Here is a 20,619-nt window from a genome sequence, read left to right on the forward strand (position 1 = left end):
CGCATATACAGAGTATATCGAAACTCAATACCAAAACTTCAGAAATCATTTGTTGTATCATCATCACATGTTGTTGTGTTTCTCGGCTCATTTCATCATGTCTGTGTCCTCCATATCTATGTCTTGAGCCATTTTCTTTACATCTGCACATCCTTCCTTTCCTTTTCTAGTGTTGCCTGCCGGCTGATATCCCCTCCTTGCCTTCCTCGTCTTCCTTTTTCTTTTATTCTTTTATTACAATTCACTTTACGTCGTACCGACGCAGATAGGTCTTATGGCGACGATGGCATAGGAAAGAGTTAGGAATGGGAAGAAAGCCCCAGAATTTGCCTGATGTGCTAATGAGAAACCACAGAAATCCATCTTCAGGGCTGCCGACAGTAGGGTTCGAACCCAACATCTCCCGAATGCAAGGTCACTACTGAGCACCAAAACCGCACTGCCAACTTGCTATGTCGTTTCCCTTTTACCATCCCTTCCATTGCCACTTGTAATGAGGAACCATGTCGTAGATTATGACCTATCCAATTTTGTTATCTTTTTCGAATCAAAGCTAACATGCGTCTCTCTTCTCCAACTCCTTCATCACTTCCGCGTTCCTTGTTCTATCTTATCAGCTCACTCATTCCATTGTGCTCCACATCCACATCTCAACTGCCTCTATTCGTCTATGTTCCTCAGTGTACGTGTTGGTGCGTCTTATATAGCTATACTGCACACATAACAATATTAAACAGGGTTTTCTACTTGTTACAGCTTTCCTTAGCTATGGCAATTCGGGCTTTTATATCTGTTAGAGAATGGAGGTCTTCAGTTATTACTTCGTATAATTCCCAGTTATTTAAACTTATTTAAACTTGATTTATGAGTTTTGCCTCCAAATAACATGGATTTTGTTTTCTTTTTTGTTTATGCTCATTCCATATGATTTTCTCTTGCTGATAACGAAAGCCAGAGTTTTTCAACATTTCCTTGACCTCCAAATTCTCCTGACTTTAACCCCCATGATTCTACATTTGAGTGGCGTGTATTCGACTGCTCTTGCGGGCTGCCTGACAGACAGGATGCACTACAGTGGGCAATTTCTATCGTGTTCGACACTCAATGTGAAGACGAGCGGAGACCGGCATTCCGGCACTTCATCTGTTACATGAATTCAGTGTTCTAGCTAACGTTACCGACGTATTGAGTGTAACAGTGGAACATCATCGGCTTGCACTAATATTCCCAACTTTTTTAAACCATTCATATACAAACATTTTGGAAAACACTAATTCTAGCATTTTAAATTATTTATTCAATTTCCCTTTGTGAAAATCAAATGATCCTAAATATGTCTTTGAATAAAATGATTGTGATGCTTGTTATTTAAAGAGGCCTAACATCTAGGTCATCGGCCCTTAGTGGTACGATGTGGAACAAAATGTATCGATAATTCAAATTTTAAAGTGGACCCACATACTAGAATTTGAAACAAATGATGCTTATAAATCTAAACTAATGAGTGGATCTTATTCGCAATGCCTTATTTTCGCACGAAATTACGGAAACAAAGATTACGATAGAGTAAGCCATTTCCTGAAACTGAAATCACATACAAATATACCATCATCTGTGTTCAAAGGCAATGCCTTTCCTGTCCTCAGCTCCTTGTTTCATTTCATAATAATAACCATAATGGAGACTGTGCCAAGTATTGAAGGATGTTTTTCCTTGGCCTTTCTTCCCCGTGGTTTTTCCCTCCGGCAGATGGGTTCGAAGGGTGTTGTATCGCAATATGTGGACAGTGAATTTAGCTCTTCTTCTTTGTATCGTTAAATCAGTTCTCTCTTCCCATGAATTTCTTCTAGAACGCTTTAGTTTGCCCCTTTCAATGCGCGTAATCCATCGCATTCGTCTCAAGACGCTCATATCAAACGCTTCAAATCATTTCAAATTCTGATCTCTGATTGTCCGACACAATTAGAGGAACATATCTTTGAACCCATGCCATGCTCCACAAACCAATACCTCACATCCAGGTATATAACCAACTAAACCTTTATCCTTTATCGTTGAAGTGTATAAAAGAACGTCGATGGATTTGAGTTCATTTTCAGAACACTAACGCAAATGTCCAAATACGGGCGAAAGCAAAGTCATAATAGTCCTCCAGGGTGGATTTTTATCACAGTTGGTGTATATCCTGCACGACCATCTATCACGGCTTAGCACCTACGTGGCATGCTCTGTATAAGTCGACGAAGCCTGTTCGAGATCTTGGAGAGTCTGTGGTGGAACAGGACGCCCACAAACATTTCTGTCAAGCCGATCCCACACACGCTCGATGGGATTAAGGTCGGAACTCCCTGATGTTCATTCCATCTCTTGAATGTCCAGTTCTGGCAATGCGCGCTACATGAGCCCTGCCATTGTCGTCCATGAGGACCGTATACAGCAACCAACACATGCTGTAGCTGTATCTGCTCGATGTACCCCGCAGCGGTAAGATTACCACGTACGACGAGAAGATCCGTTCGGCCATCAATACTGATGCCACCCCACACCATCACAGAACCTTGTTCGAATCGGTGGCCTTCCTGGACAACATTTGGCATTTACTGTTCACCACGGTGTCTCCATACACGTTGACGTCCATCACGCTGTGTCAGGAGAAGTCTGGACTCGTCTGTGAACAACACAGGTCTCCATTGGCGAAGTTGCCAGTTGACGTGGGTACGGGCAAACAGAAGGCGAGCTGCGCGATGTTTTAAACGGGGCACTCGAACAGCAGGTCTGTGTCATGAGGGCACTTCTCTTAACCTGTTCCTTACTGTCTGGCCAGACACCGTGACTCCAGTGACCCTCCTGAGGTCTTGCAGTTGCTGAACGACGCCGCAACGCACAGATTGTCAGATATCGGTCATCCTGTGGGACTGTCATGCGTCCACGACCTTGTCCAACTCTCCTTGTGAACTGGTCTGTCTCATTGTGGCGATTCCACAGGAAGTGAATAACTGACTGAGAGACATTGGGATCCACAGCAACACGAAGAATAGTCCATCCCTTCTGGACCAAAGTGACGGCTCTTGCGACTTCAACCTTGTTAAGATGTCTCATGAGATGTGCTGGTTTACGTACAACGTGCTCCAATAACCGCAGTAGTCTGTGCACCTCACAATGACACACGGACGCACCACTATTCACTTTGTATTAAGGGGCCACCTGACAGTTGAATGCATGGCTACGCCTACAGATGGAGTATAACTTCGATTTGACATACACCGAGTAGCTATGGTCTCATGGTATGCTGTACGACCATTAGAACCCCATCTACAAAATTGAAGTTCATATACTAGACGCTCCCGTAATTTGTTTGAACTGCGCATATCTATTAAAAGGAATAATAAAAACATTAAAATACACAAACATTACCAAAACTGTGTCAATAGAATTGTTTTTACAAGTTGCTTTACGTCGCACCGACACAGATGGTTGATATGGCAACGATGGGACAGAAAGGGGTTAGGAGTGGGAAGGAAGCGGCCGTGGCCGTAATTAACCCAATGGACTCTCATTTAAATACCCCTGCGTGCCACGCTTCCACCAGTGGAGAAGCTGTTTGTGCAGCACAACGAAAAGTATACTGTAATAAGGTGAATGAATACATGTACTAACCCAAAATTATGTTATTGCGTGTTAGATTTTAAAGGACGTTTTAGTTGTGGAGGCCTGGCACGAAGGTTTTGTTCATCATCCTCTATGAGTCACTAGTGATATATACATTTCCTAACCCATTAACACTATTTACACTCAACACTTCTCACCTTCTAATTCCTGAAGATCTTCACTTACACTATCGTTGTAATCACTAGCTAAAACACTAACTTCACTAATTCTTCGTGTTCCGAAACGCGCGCGCTGCTAGTCGCCATATTTACTGCCTTGAAAGGAATTTGAAATATATCCAAGTCACCCTATACACGTGGTGTGAAGGTCGAACATACCCTCGCGTCAACTTTCTAGTATACGAAAATCTTAACGCAAGAACCATCTCTTTCAAACTGAGCGGAATATAGAAAGATAACTGAACACCGGCAATGCGCGGGCCCAACTCTTCATCTGGTGTGAAAATGGGAAACCACGATAAACGATCTTCAGGGCTGCCGACAGTGGGGTTCGAACCCACTATCTCCCGAATACTGGATACTGACCGCACTTAGACGACTGCAGCTATCAACATCGGTGTGTCAATAGAATAAAACGTAGTTAAAATAAAATAACATATAACACAAACTTCACTTTTATACACGAAAAAAAGGTTACTACCTCCAATAAAACAGATGACGAGGTCTATTGGCTGCTTGTCATGTTGTAGGATGAGGGAGATGGTACTGGGAAGTAACATCTAATATAACAGCACATTCAAATTGGAATGCAAACGACAATAAGGATTACCGGAATGTAATATTTCATGATAGTGAGCCTCCTAGACTAAGTTATTCATTAGGTCAGGAAAGTAGAGGACCGCATGTTCCTTCTAGCTGCATCACTCCACTACAGGTTTTTATGTTATTTTTCACACTGCGCTAATGACTTTTATATAAAGCTGACAGTAACTCATTAGACTCATGTTTATACAATATAATAATAATAATAATAATAATAATAATAATAATAATAATAAAAATAATAATAATAATAATAATATAATTATAGTTACTAATAAAAGTTCTGAGTTTAAAAAGTGCAAAATTAATTTGGACTATACTGTTGGAACATGTGACAGAAAATTGGACTGCAAAGAGTGAAGGTTGATCACGATGAAACAGCGCCTGTTCATTGTCGAGTGTTATACAAAGCACGATTAGTGGATTCTGTTTGAGCATGAGTTTAAGACTGGAAGTATTTTGGCTTAATGGCGTGAATTGGGCTGTGTAGCGAATGAAAACCGTAACCATCCGAAGAGATTTTGAACACCAGAAAGCATTGCTCGAGTGAAGGAAAGCCTGGAACGAACTCTCAATGGCGTTTGTCTGTGAAAGTGCGAATTAAGATGTGTCAGAACGTTTTCTAAAAGGACCTGCATATGTACTGTTAAAGCGTCCAGATGAGCCTTCGCGTGTTCAATTCTACCGATGATTGGAGTAGAGCCAGATCTTTTAGAACGTCAGTTTTCTATTTTTTCAGATGAGGCCATTTCCAATATCTTCTGTCATGTTCATTAACCGTGGCCAATTCCGCGTCAGCCTCAATGTAAATATCTTCCGGTTCAGTTCTATTTTGCTCATCCGGTGGTAAGGAACAAAACGGTATTTAACGACTGAAAAACTTAATAGTTTAAAGGGATTGCAATTATTTCACCAGATAATGCATAACTGCTGCTAGGAATGTTAAGTGGATAACGATCAAATTATATGGCAGTAACTTCACTAGAAGCCTGCTTCACGGTCAAGTTCATCTGTTTCAGGTACTTAATGCTAGAGCTGGTTTTGCATCACTGGTCCATAAATGGACGCATTTGGCGCGGAGATTCATCCTAATAACCACCGAACTAGAGGCTGCCAGTGGCACTTAATATTGGTCGATCTCTCTACACACGGCTGGATGGGCAAGACGGTTACAGTGTAAACCGGAGTCTAATAGTCGATATACGATTTAATCGATAGGTCGATGGCTGTGCTCTTCAGCAATCAGCTCCGAGCTTGTTATGCTACCCACATCACCGATAAGCCTGAATGGTGTCGCTATATTACTGGCGGCTCTGTTCAAAGACACATTTCGACTAATTGTTAATATTACGATTGGAAACAAGTACATCGTCAACAACAATACTTTTGAATTGTATACCTTAAAGGGGAAATTGTTAAGTAGCAGAATCACGAAAAACGCGGTTTCTACGAAGAGAATGATGTACGTCACTAGGTTCACTTGAGTTTAGGTCATAGAAACTTCTCCCTTAATAGTCCTGTGCTGGGTGTATTCTAGTGCTGGAATGTTCAACACAAAGCTTGAAGCTATTTTAAAACATTGATATCTGGGTATCTATTAAATATATCACCAGTGTAATTATATTCTTGCATAGACAAGCTCTTAAGCTACAAGTGAGAAGGTTATTTCCAAAAGAACCAAATTCAAAATTTTAAATTTGAGACTATGGAAAACATACAATGATAGAAAGCTCCGTAGTATGAAAGAAAATGCATCGTCAGAACGGCCCAAATTCATGTCAAACTGGACCTTAGAAATCATGTTTGATGAGTGCTGAACGGATTTTTAAGCGCTAATAAGTTAGAATACGAACATATTGTAAGCAAGTCACGACTATCCTGCATCCCGCATAATGATTCTGCAGTGAGAGTTGCATAACCGTTAAGGATATGGACTATCATAACCCCTAAATTTATGCAACAGAATTATATAACTTTTGAGTGGGGTACGTTTTCACTCGAACATAAGCGTGCCTAAAAATCCTTTCGTAATTGATGCCAGTAAATACTAAATCCCACGAGATGAACTGGCCAAAACATAAAGAACCCATGCAGCCAATGAGGAGCCATTTCCGTGTCACGTGAATAGTAGCCATATAACACTTTTTAAAAGTTTATCTTGTTGTGTTTATATGTGAGAAGAGGTTGTATTGGGACAAGCACCAACACTCAATGCCAGTCCTGAATCAACAGGAAGTAAGTAGACGTAGCAAAGTTACAACCTGTCGAGAATCAAATCCAAAATCTTGAGAAGCGAAGACTGCGACGCTGATCTTTCTGCCAGTGAGTTGGATAATGACCTTAGTATTTCCAGATAAAATAAATGTTATCGAGTATTAGTATCATCTAAAGGAGATTCCTTTCCGACGAACCACAACACCCTGTCTCCATCTCTTCTTTAGTGGTATACCAAATATTTAGCATCAGATTTTAAAGGTGCTTGGTCACTGGTCTTCCAAGTGTTCTATTTCCCAGGATTTTCCCTCAGGACGTTTAGTTTTTTCGTCATCGTGAATAGTTCGCTCTTGGCACTTTCACTCGATATCCTTTCGGTGAAGTTAACCCCCAACAGTCCCCTTCCACTAATATTTATAAAGCTTCCTGTTGTGTCCTGACCTTTCTATTTAATCTGCGGAAACATGATCTAATCGAATCTCCTTTAATTAGCAATCTGCCCTTAAATTCCACAGCCTGGCTGTGGATAAAGCCCAGACTCACTCGGGCCTTAGGCTAGCAAGCTATCACTTATTTTCTATTTCCTTTACGTCGCACCGACACAGATAGGTTTTATGGTGACGATGGGATAGAAAAGGCCTAGGAATAGGAAGGAAGCGGTCATGGCCTTATGTAAGGTACAGCCCCAGCATTTTCCTGCTGTTAAATGGGAAACCACGGAAAACCATCTCGAGGGCTGCCGACAGTGGGATTCGAGCCCACCATCTCCCGGATGCGCGCTCATAGCTGCGCGCCCCTAATCGCACGGCCAACTTGCCCGGTACGACATCACTTAGTGAAAGAGATAGGACCTAGATTTAGATGTAGTTTGTGTGATAAGTAAATCTAAGATTGCACCTACTGTCCTCCTCCTTTTCGAATTACATAGCACAATTTTACAGACAGCAACGGAGGAATCACTAACTTGTAAAAGGTGGATGAAGCCCGTCTAACGACACAGGTTTCTTTCTGTAGACGGATATCGTCAGTGCCGGGACAAAACCTCTTACGTGAAGTATTTTAGCTTAGAATTTCGGCCGGTAAGGTTTTGTCATCTAAGGTAAAATGTTGTCAACGCATTCTCGCTCTTCATAACGTATGTGCTGCGGGTCAGTATATCACGTAGGAGGTTTTCTCCCGGCAACGATGGTATACTCATGAGTATGGACTGGATGTTTAGGCGCTAATAGGTTAGAATGCAAAAGTACTCAAACGAGTAACGAGTACAGCCTAGCCCGGACAGCAGTCGTGTTACGACATTTGCATAAACATTAGGAGCTCGATCTCTCCGAAACCCTAGAATTTATGCTACTCCCGTTACAACATGGACGAGCGTGACAGCCGACACATCACACTCAACAAATTAGTTTGCATTCTAACCCTTTACTGCCTAAACGTCGGAGTTGTGCTGATCAACATCGAGAAACCGCAAAGGTCAGAAGAAACAGTCGAAAATTCAAGATGCTGGAAAGGAAAGGAATAGGAACATTAGGGTGATGGAATGTTCTGCAAATCCAATCTCCACTGCAGGTCAGAATTCCTGGAATAATTTAACTTCAAACAGCTCACCTGTCGATCCTCATTTTCAGACAGAAAATATATGGATAGCATTAAGCGAATTAGTATTTCGAGTCCGACAATGTGTTTATTGTGTCGGGATAATGGGAATGAACTCTGCATTGAAATTGGCACTGATGTCAAAACAAATTCTGGTGACCAGTGATGGCTCTTCTTTTGTTATGCATCAGTCAACGCCCATTGATATCAAATAATGAAATTAAGTACAGTCTGGAGAGGTACTCATTTCCTTTCATCACAAAATAAGACTCGTGGTAATATTAGTAAAGGGCTACGATATGTCATTTAATAACTTGGTCTGATTTCTTGTTGACTTGTCACACAAAATCGTTGACGTAAATGACGAACATAGCGATGAACATACAGGGATTCCAACAGGGATTAAACTTCGTATGAAGCAAAAGGAAAAATAAATTAAAATAAATTAAAGCAAAGTCATCTCCGTACAGGCCATGAAGGCCCTTGGAGGGGTGGAAAGTAAAGGCTTCCATTATCCGTAACCTCAGCACTTGTTGGGGTAGAGTAGTTAGCTCTTTGCCCGGCCGCCTTTGTTCGCAGGAATTAACCTGGTACTCATTGTTGGTGTAGGCTGAGTGAACCACAGGGCCACGTGCACCTCCGGAACTGGAAATCTAAAATCTTTGACTACCTGACGAGGAATAGAACCTACGTTCTTCCGAATATAATTTAAACTCTAAACTATTAGAGAGTGAATTCTGGAAATTACACGAAACGAATAAATAATTTATTTTACTTTCATCTACATTATTGCGGTATTTTCATGGTGTTCCTTGCAAATCTCTAAATCGATCAACAATGTTACCCTATGGAAATACGGTTAATATAGATGAGCACATACATTTCTTTTGTGATATTTAGTTTAAATAATGTCGAATGTTGGTGAGCTCTGTTTCTACTTTACCCTCCTTTGAAATTGATTCTGTAATTTACATTCTCATAACATCAGCCAGCTTTCACGACCACTAAAATACTTGGAACTCTCACATTTTGGCAATGTTAGGATTCTAGCGAAATAATTATTATGCGACATTAGAGCAACGAGCTCTGCGAAGGACAGTGAACATGTTCTGTGTTTGAATTATTCACCTTCAGACCTTTGTCAAATACTTGCTGAAAAGGTTCCAAGTTGTCATGTATAAAAGCAAAGTCATCTGAAAACTGTATCTGCTCAAGCAAAGCATCATGTCTTCAGGTACCAGATTGCAGGACAAAGATATTTGAGCGGGGTTCATCCAAAAATATATGTAACGAAATAGTGTCATGTAACAAAATGTTTGACGCGACGTTGCCTAGCAACAGTACCTTGAGAGCTGCACAGGCCGATGTTCTGTATGTCACGACCATCCAACACATCACATTATGCACAGTTGGTAGGTAACATGGGGCCTTAATGAGAGACATTTATGATTATGTCATTTTCCCCAAAAGGATTTTAATAACATGTTTGTTCTTTGTTTTGCGTCGCACCGACGCGGACAGTTCTCATGTAGCGATTATGTGACAGGACTGGAAAGGAAGCGTCCGTCATTTCTAGGTAAATTCCGAGCATTAGCTCGGTGTGGAAATAGGAAACCACGGAACAGCATCTGTGAACGTTACATCATTATCCTTGGCATTGTAGTAAACTATGCCAAGGTATATATATTTTGATGATGATGATGATGATTGTTATTTAAAGGTGCCTAATATCTAAGGTCATCGGCCCCTAATGGTACGGGATGGATGACATGATATGATAATTAAAATTTTAAAATGTATCCACTCGATTAGAACTTAAAAAATGAAGATGAATAATGATGGTGTATTTAAAATAATAAGTGTATCTAATTCGCAATGCCTTATTTTCAGTAAAATGAAAGATAATAGGTTATGGTAGAATAAGACATTGCCCTAAAATGGAATAATATGTCATGCAAATTAGTAGTTTTAAAAGCACATTAAAACATACATACACAAAATAAAACAGAGTCAAATTAATAGATAGTAATGAACAATAATACAAGGAATAATACGGAACGCTAAATTTATATCCGATAAAAAAAACCACTATCCCTCATAAAACGGAAGAGGAGGTCTGCTGACGGTTCGTCATCGCGCAGGATGAGGGATATGGTGCTCGGGAGTTTCAGCCTACGGCGCAGATCGACCAGATCAACACACTGCGTGAGGATGTGTACCACGGTAAGATTATCGCCGTAAGTACAGTAAGCGTTAGTATACAGTAGCCCATCCGAAGATGACATAATACCACTGCTTCCGTCCGAGAAGCCAGAAGGGAAGTCTTCCATACCTTCGTTGTACCTTTAATTGCTCTCATCTTATCTTGAAGTGGAGTGGCCTGCCACTCCATCTCCCGATTGGACACAACTAAATGTCTTAGCTGAGAGTGAATATCACTTGCTGGAACCTTGTAAGGCAACGGGGACAATGTAACTGCCTTCTTGGCAGCCTTATCAGCTAATTCGTTTCCCTCTGCATTCATGTGGCTGGGAAGCCACATAAACGTGATTCTGGTGCCGGAATCCGAACACCCGGCCAGCAGGTCCTGGATCCGTTGCACCGGAGGGTGCCGAGATAAACAGGTGTCAATATACTGTAGCGAGCTCAAGGAGTCAATGCACAGCAGAAAGTGTCGGTGCTCATCGGACAATGGGTACCGCAGAGCTTCACAGATAACTCAGAGCTCTGCTGTGTACACACTACAGGCTTCCGGGAGAGAAAAAAGGAACCTATCATTTTCAGCAAAGAACGCAAAGCCCACTTTCATTTCTGCCCTCGATCCATCCGTGTAAATGACGACTGAACCTGGATACCGGCCAGCAAAGGACAGGAAGAGCCTCAGATAAATCGAAGGGTCCGTGCTTTCCTTCTGGCCAGTGTGCAGATTCTGGATTATATGAGGTCGTCGTATTATCCACGGAGGTACCCCCACTTGGTTGGCTGACTATGCAGGAAACCGAAAGTACATCAGACAGTCTGTGACTACTATCCAAACCTATTGCAACTGGCCGTGTTGCTCGAGGGTAAGCAGCGTATAGCAGACGTTTTCCAATGCAGGATACGCAAGGATACCTTGGGTTAAGTGGCATCTGTCGCAAATTTGCAGCATAGGACAGAAGCATTTGCTGGCGCCTCTGGTGTAAAGGCGGCACACCAGATTCAGGGAGTAGGCTAACAATGGGGCTTGTACGAAAAGCTCCCGTTGCCAACCTAAACCCACCGTGGTTGATGCTATTCAGTTTCGCAAGGACGCTTTGTCTTGCTGGTTCATATGTTCCACTGCCGTAGTCCAACCTGGAAAAAATATGTGCCCTATAAAATAGTAGGAGCACCATGCGGCCAGCCCCCAATTAGTACTGCTAAGAAACTTGAAAATTTCAACTTCTTAGTGCATCGCACTTTTAACTGCCGCGCATGTGGCTCCCACGATAATTTGCTTTCGAAAAGGAGCTCAAGAAATCGGTAAGTGTCAACTTGCGGAAGAACGACATTTCCTAAATTAAGATCAAGATGCGAGTGAAGAGTGCGTTACAGGCAAAAGGTGACAACAGAGGTCTTTGCGGTTGAAAACCGTAAGCCATGTTCTAAGGTCCACTGTTCAACATTCCTAATAGCTTGCTGTAATTGTCGCTCTGCTACTGCCATATTGTGCGAACTATAATGCAGAGCAAAATCGTCCCAATACAGAGACCGTATTACTGCTAAACCAGCAGCAGCGACAGTACCATTTATGGCAATCGCGAACAGAGTGATACTGAGAACCGATCCTTGTGGGACTCCATTTTCGTGAACGTGGTATTGCGAATTTGCTCTTCCTACTCCGACACGGAATAGTCGGAGGGACAAATCATTCGCAATAAATACCGGCAAGTTACAGCGGAATCTTCATTGATGCTGGAATAAAAGGATGCCATATTGCCATGGGGTGTCATATACCTGTTCTAAGTGGAAGAAAACAGCTACCAAATTCTGTTTGTGGAGAAATCCATCCTGGATAGAACTCTCCAGGTAGCGTAGAGATGTTGTTGGCCGGTATCCAGATTTAGTCGTCGTTTACACGGATGGTTCGAGGACAGAAAATAAAGTGGGCTGTGCGTTCGTTGTTGATAATGATAGGTTCCTTTTTGCTTTCCTGCAAACAAGTAGTGTGTATACAGCAGAGCTCTATGCTATCTGTGAAGCTCTGCGGTACTCACTGTCCGATGAGCGCCGACACTTTCTGCTGTGTACTGACTCATTGAGCTCCGTACAGTCCATTAATACCTGTTTCCCTCGGTACCCACTGGTGCAGCGGATCCAGGACCTGCTGGACGGGTGTTCGGATGCCGGCACCAGAATAGCATGGCTCCTAAGCTACAAGGGTGTACAGGGAAGTGATTTAGCTGAGGAGTTAGCAAAGGAAGCTGTTACATTGACCCCCGTTGCCTTACAAGGATCCAGCAACTGATATTCGCTCTCAACTAAGACATATGGATATGTCCCATTGGGAGACGGAGTAGCAAGGCGGTATCCAGATTCAGTCATCGTTTACACGGGTGACATATACGCTAGCAGCGTTTTAACTGGCTGAATAAGCTGCCTCTGTGGATCATGGTAGAGTGTCGGCCTCCGAATCCCAAGAGAGCGGGTTCAAACCCGGCAGAGGTAGTCGGATTTTTGAAGGGCGGAAAAAAGTCCATTCGACACTCCATGTCGTACGATGTCGGCATGTGAAAGATCTGTGGTGACACATTTGGTGTTTACAAGACAAAATTCATTAAATCTCAGCCATAGACGCCCATGAGAGTTGCGGTTTACTCGGTCTGCCATCTAGTGGGCCTAGAGTAAAACAGAACGTCGAAATTGACGAGCAGACAGCCAGATGGCGTCAAATTGAAATGTCTGCACACGGTAGCTGAGGCCATACGATTATTATTATTATTATTATTTACTGGCTGAATCACTCATCCCGCCGAACTACAGATTATACAAACGTTGTGAGATAAATTAATATTTATCAAATTTAAAAAGGATGGTTCACCTCAAAACCTTAATTTAATTTATTGCATCCTACAGGTTTTTCACCCGAAATTTAAGCAGCACTGTTTGTGATTCAAACATTATTACTTAATATCACCTAGTGTAACTTATTTAACATGAACTACCCTAATATAATTAATTCAGTCCCATCCCATCCACCCTGTTATTATGGGCTTGTGCTAACAGGCCGTTGCTCCAAACAGTGTTTTATCATAATTGTCATCTGTCAATGCCAGCCGTGAAATCTTTTCAAAATATTGCCATGTTTGAGGTGAAATAAACCTAACTATACACGGTATGTAATAAGCATGAAAGGTTCAAATGTTAGTTTAGTTTTAGTAAAATTTGGTTTGAATCTCTCATGCGAAGAAATAAGCGAGTTAACGCGCCACACTGAGCTACGCACGAATATCAGGAGACAATCAAGTAATGTCCTATACAAGGTCAACTTTTATGCTCCGTCACATTCATTGAAACTTGCTCCCGAAGTGGATCGCTAGTTACATGGAGAAACACATACGTGCTCGGTTGGAAGTACCTTTATATACAGCTGGAACGTATACAACTTTTTCCTGGTCATCAAGTGAAATCAGTAATGGAATACAACCCTTGCCATTGTAATGCGCCTCTTAATCGCACTCCAGTCAGTTGTGTATCGTTAGAGCGCACATGTTGGGCAATTACCTAAAGTGCCCATTATCGCATCATCACTAACATTAACTCGCTCTGCAGGCCTGCAAAAGCCTGCATTTTCCAGATACTGCAAGCGATAAAGGATATTTTACACTCATATCTGTATTACTATTATTATTACGATAAGAAATAATAAGACTTAGCGATGAAAGTTCAGCAAGTTCATCATCATAAGTTTCAAATGGTTCAATAATGGCTGTGACATCAATATCTGTATTAAAGCCTTTTCTTTACGTCTACATATCCTTCCTTTTCTTTCTTAATTTTGTCTACGTAGCTGGTATCTTTTCCTCCCATTCCTTGTTTCCACTTTCACCACCCCGTCCATTGCTATTCGAAACTGAAAGGAGGTTGAGAGAAAGTACTTGCCGTATACAGAACAAGCTACTTAGGAGGATATTTGGAAGAGATTAAGGACTGAAGCGGTCTATAAGAGAATGTTGGATCATGAGTATAGCCCGGGTTTTTAGGCTGAAAAATGTTAAAATACAAACTTACTAAAGAAAATAATTATACTCTATCCGGAAAACAATTATGCTATGAGATTTGAATAAATATCAGGATCTAAGCGTATTAAAACACCTAAGCTTATGTTACTCTCTATGGAAGAGCGAGTTGGCATTCTAACCTATTACTGCGTAAACACCGGTGCTCTAATCATGAGTTTAAAATAGTATTAAGCCAACAGCACAATAACTGCGAGAAATATTAATATGTGGAAAGGAGAAAAAACAGCGTACCAAAGGACATCTTCGACTCTTTCCCAAAAGATGTGCATTCGTTCAAATATAGAATGAGGTCATAGCAGGCGAAAGTAATAACTCAGCAGAGAAAATATAATAACTAGTATGGTACGCGCATTTTGTAATTCTTATGACTTTGTCACAGGAAAAATACCCTGTTTAAAAAATAAATGTCCTGGAATCGTGTAGTAGATTATGTCCTGTCCAGTTCTGTTTTCTTTTCCGAATCACAAACAACATCCTAATCTCTCCCCCCACTCCCTTTAACACTTCCTCATTCGTTATCCCAGCTCAATCCTTCTATTATCTGAATTTATATCTTAATTGCCTCCATTCTTCTCTGTTCTTCCTTCATCATTGTCCGTGTGTTATACTCCATACACAACAACTAATTAGTCTATTCATCATACCTTTAACTAATGTGTCACTATACATGTTAGTATCTTTTTGTTGAATATTTCATTAACTACGAAAATTCTGTATCCTATATGTGTTGTATAGTAAAGGACATGACATATAATTATAGTCCGGTTCTTTAGGCAGTAACAGGTTAGAACGCAAACCAACTTACCTGTTGTAGGGGGCAACGCGTCCACCTATCATATGGTGGCCCCGGATTCGATTCCCGGCCGGGTCAGGTTTTATTTTATTTTAAATGATTAATATCCCTGGCCAGGGGACTGGGTGTTTGTGTCGTCCTTAACATTCCTTTTCTCACATTCAGCACTTTACACTTCCGAAATTTCCAAATACACGTAGGTTTCTAACATATGGTGCAAGTAGGGGTAAAATATCTTTCTAGGTCGACGCCCCGAATAAATAACATTAAATTAAAAAGATAAAAAACTTGCCTGGTAGGAAATATCGTATACTGGCTCTTCCGTAGAGTAGTGAGAATAACATAAGTTTTGGGGGTTCTAATAGACAGGGGCTCAACTGTTTATGCAAATCCCATAGCAGAACTGTTGTCAGGGAGATCATACTTGCTATTTTTAACCTATTACAGCTTAAACCTCTGGACTCTAGTTATAACCCTTCGTAGGCATCACAACTTATCCACCTGCTCAAAACTTTCTCCCTCCGTCTTAATTAATTGTTAAACTCAGTTGTTTCCTTAAGGTCGTATGATATGTTACAATTTGATGCAGTGCTTTCTGATCGGGATTGGTAGTGCAGTAAATTATCTGATGTGCGCATTAATAATCAGACTTTGTTTTTTCCGACGAATTAACTAGTTACGGCTCAATGGAAGGGATATTTTCGAAGTCAAAACACATCTCCACTGGTTCATATCCTTGGAAGAAATCTCTACAACAGGAAGTTCATGAAAATATGCTTCTATTGTAAGATTTCTCTCTAAGTTTGAAATCTATTTGTAATGATCAGAAACGCTAAACGAAAGGAATGTTCTCTTGAAAATCGGAGACGAAATGCAACAACGTGACGGAGTGAATTACACGCTGATGATTTGTGGCATTACTCGCACATCAGTGAAGATCCTAACTTACTCTACTGTGCAAAATGCTATCTCTGTGATTGCGTAAGATACGTACTCAGAACGGCACGTTTCATGTTTATGGAAGATAATTACAGCTTAGTAGAGAAACGGTTAGAAAGCATCGGAGTCGTTCCATATCGATGCTGGAAGATAATGGCTTCTTTGTTATCAGTAATTTTTCCTCTTTCATGATCTCACGCGCTTCTGAGCGATATAGAAACGAACAAGGGCATAGGTCTATCTCCATGTTACCAACACAGAATCCTGAATTGCTAAAATTCATCGGTGCATTAACTTAGGGAACAAGTATTTCATTTTAATGTGTTACCCTCTATTTGGAATTTTAAGAATTTGTAACTTTTCCGTTCTTTTTTTATTTAATCAGTTTAACGTCCAGGGTTTGTTTCAGCCCCGGACTCAGCGCGGGATCCCATCTCTACCACCTCAAGGGCAGTGCCCTGGAGCGTGAGAAATGTGGTCGGGAATAAAACTACGAAGGAGCAGAAGTACCTATCCCATGCGGCCTCGCCTGCTATGCTGAAAGGGGCTTTGTGGGGACGGGGGAGGGATGAGGAGTGGTAGGCAAGGAGGAGGAAATGAAGCGGCCGTGGTCTTTAAGTCAGGTACCATCCCGATATTTGCATCGAGTAGAAGTAGGAAACGAAGAAAAACTCTTCGGAGATGGCGTAGGTGGGAAAGGAACCTCCTCTACGCAGTTGACACCAGTCCTCCCACAACTTTAAAAATTTCGTGGAAGAACCTGGAATCGAACTCGGGCCTCATCACACTAACCACTACACAACAGAGGTGGACATCTTCCTTTCTGCTGGTGAAAATTTGTCATATGCCTCCATTTTGTACTAATCTTTGTAATTTCGTCGCACAGTTTGACCGTTTTATATAGTTTTGTATAACTCACTATATTCATGGAAAGGGTCCAACATACACATTTAGATTTGACACTCTTTTACGGACGAATGCCCCTTCTGACGCCAAACCAATGTGGAATGATATATTCAGTATTGTGCGTGTGTGTGCTGGTTGACAGTATAATTTGTTGTGTAACTTATATGAAGTGGCGTATGATGGAACATGCACAAGCACAGAGACCCGGTGTCAGAGAAATTAATCAGATGAGTTTGAAATTCCCGACACAGTACCGAAGGCCTGGAGACTGTCCATTCAGCCGAGGAGCTGTACAGAGACATAGATGGAAAGAGAAGAAACGTTTGCATCTTATTCGATTTAATTATGTGTTCGCTAGAGTAATTCAGTTATCCGAAATGTGGTGCTGGCAACGTTTCCTTCGCAGTTTGTGGACAGCATCCATTTTTTTCGAAGAAAACCGACAGCAACAATGATTGTGGGCATTGTTACACCAGAGGATCTTTACATTCTTTGGGTATATCACCCGTAGCCTACATATGGAGAAGTTGGTGGTAAGCGGAAGTCCAACGCGAAGCGACGATGTGGCAGGCTGTCTGGAGCAAGGAGCAGTACGTCCCAATATACCATAAATAAAACATTATAGAAACTATATGCTAGTAAAGAATTTCGGTTCACAACGACGTCAAAGGCGCATATTGAATTCACATTGGCTTGCAGGCTGAATGCTGCGAGCGAAGAAAAGTCATTGATGAAGATATGTTTGTAAAATGCCGAAGGAAAATGCCTATCGATTGGTACTTATCTCGGAAAGGAAGAGCAATCCCTTTAAATATCATTATATATAGATATCAAAAGAACGGCGTACAGAGGGAGAATGGGGAAATGAAAGTAAATTTAGGATCATCGTAACAAGATAATTAGAGCCAATAAAAGTTAATACGCTTACACGTAACGATGTTAAAGTAACAGTTAAAGGACTTTCATCCAAAGCTGCACGCTAAAATGAAAGTACTGTGGCTTGTTCATTTGTAACACCGGGCTGTACGAACAATGCAAGGAAGTTACGGATAATATTTGAACAAGGGAACGTGTTACATTCAGCAGCTCATTCACGAGCGGTTTGTTTAACGCGAGGAAAGTAAGTTTACCTTATATTTGAAGAGGACTGAATGGTTCCTTTGTATTTTGTATTTTACTGCTTGTTCGTGTGTGATAGAGTTTAGGCAGTAATAGGTTAGAATGCAAACCAACTTACCGTACTGTAGAGAGAGTAACGTAAGTTTTAGGGGTTCTAACTGTCCGGCACCCTACTTTTAATGCAAATATCATAGTAGAAATGTTTTCTGAATAGAGAATACTTGTTATTTGCTTTAGTAAGTTTGCATTCTAACCTATTATATCCTATACATCCGGACTCTTGTGATAAATGACAGTAAATGCATTTTAAAACGATAGCAGTGAAACGGGCCTGAGTTGCGCAATCTTTGACCGAGTTTTAATTAAGTTTGTTGGGCTAATAATAAATGTATCACCAGAAACATTTTGCATGCCAAAATCGTAGAATATAAGACTAATGAATACACTACCTTACAGCGATTACCTCTGCAAGGTTTGAACTCACGATCTTGAGTTCCGTATGCCAACAATCAACCCCTGATGTACAGGGAGTCTTTAGCGCATGCAATTCCTCTTTTCAAGGATAATGAGCGGCATAAAAACATTTAGAGCAGGTATATGATTATTTCTGTAATACGATAGTATATTAGTGTATGATGATTATAGAGAAATGGCTTCGAATGCGAACTAATTTGTCGAGTAGCAAGTGTCGTCCAGCCCGCCCTTCCCTAATGTAAGAGGAATAATATAATATTTACGGGTTCTAAGAGGCCAGTTCCCCTAATGTTTATGCAGATGTCATAGCAGAACTGTTGTTTGGATAGAATATGCCTGTTACTCACTTCTGTAACTTTGCATTCTCACCTGTTACTCAATAAACAACCAGGCTCTAATTACAATTTTGTGAAGAGTAACGAATGCAGGAGAAACACACAAAAATTAGCCATAAAAATATTAAATTTTATTCATTCTGTAAAGGCGAGTACATTTGTAAACTGTGAACAGCCAGTGGCCGAAGATATGGTAATTCGAACTCCTACCACCTGCACAGCATATTCCTTCTTCTTAAAACAAGAGAATTTTGAAAGAAGTGGTCTATTTGTGCGGTATACGTTACCTTAATCGTGCAAAATTTCGCAGCATTTATTGTGCACCCAACAGTCTCGAACACAAGATATTACGGAATTACATAACTACTATTAAATATAAATAATGAAAAATCAGTAAATCTATAAAATATCTCAATAAGGAAACATTTAATTAATAATTATTCTAAAAAATTAAAGCAGTAATCCATTTTTAATTTTTAAAAGTAGTTTAACATTGCGATACGGCGTACAAAGTATAGTACATCTGCTTTAAGGTATTTCTAAACGAACACTGTTGGTATCCATCAAAAGCATAAAGGAGGCTAGCCATACTGTGACCCCACCAATCGAAACTGAAAAGGAAATGGCTTCAACTGAAATAGATTATGGCTCTGAAAGGGAGAACAAGAAGGTTAAGAAATAAACGACACCGAGATAGTCGTATGGAAAACTCCCACAGTTAATCTATGCTACATTTTCATACGGTTCAGGTTCTACAGTGACATTAACACAACAACTTACTGACATATCAGGCGTAAACTATGTCCACGTAAGTGTAAAGTAATCAATTAATTTTATTATTACCAAAGCCCGGATGTTAAGGCAGTAATAGGTTAGAATGCTAATTAATTTGTCGAGTAGCAAGTGTCATTCTGCCCTGTTCCGTGTTGTAATGAGAGCAACATAGCATTTGGGGGTTCCAAAGACGCGAGCCCCTACTACTTATGCAAATCTCATAGGTGGGCTGTTATCTGGGTAGAGTATACGTGCTATTTGCTTTAGTATGTATACATTCTAACCTATTACAACCTAAACGTCTGCGTCGTACTGAATAATTGCTAATATTAATTGTTTATAAAAAGTTAATTTTGTTATGATCAGTGCCTCTGATACTCTCTACCTTGCAGAGCACAGAGTTGGTAAACATGTGCTGTGTGGAGGCCAACAGGCCGCACCACAGAATGGCCCTGTTAATATATTTTTAACCGATAAATGTTGGTGTCCGTCAAGAACACACAGCGGGCGAGCCGCACAGTGGTTCCACCTAACGAGAATAATTGAGCGTTTATTAAAGTGGCCGGAGGTGCCTTTGATGTGAGCACAGAGATACATGTTGGTTGGTCCAGCGATGCCGGAAACTTCACATTCAGCTCTTCCTGGACATAAAAGAACTGCAGGAAGGAGGACTGCAATTCATTATCCCCATATCTACAGCGTTAACTTCAATAACAAATACATCCTTCGCATTTAGTTTATCAAGCCTTAATTTAGAGACAAGACTTTTAAAATTC

The sequence above is a fragment of the Anabrus simplex genome, chromosome X (assembly GCF_040414725.1).
Source record: "Anabrus simplex isolate iqAnaSimp1 chromosome X, ASM4041472v1, whole genome shotgun sequence".
Lineage (NCBI taxonomy): Eukaryota > Metazoa > Arthropoda > Insecta > Orthoptera > Tettigoniidae > Anabrus > Anabrus simplex.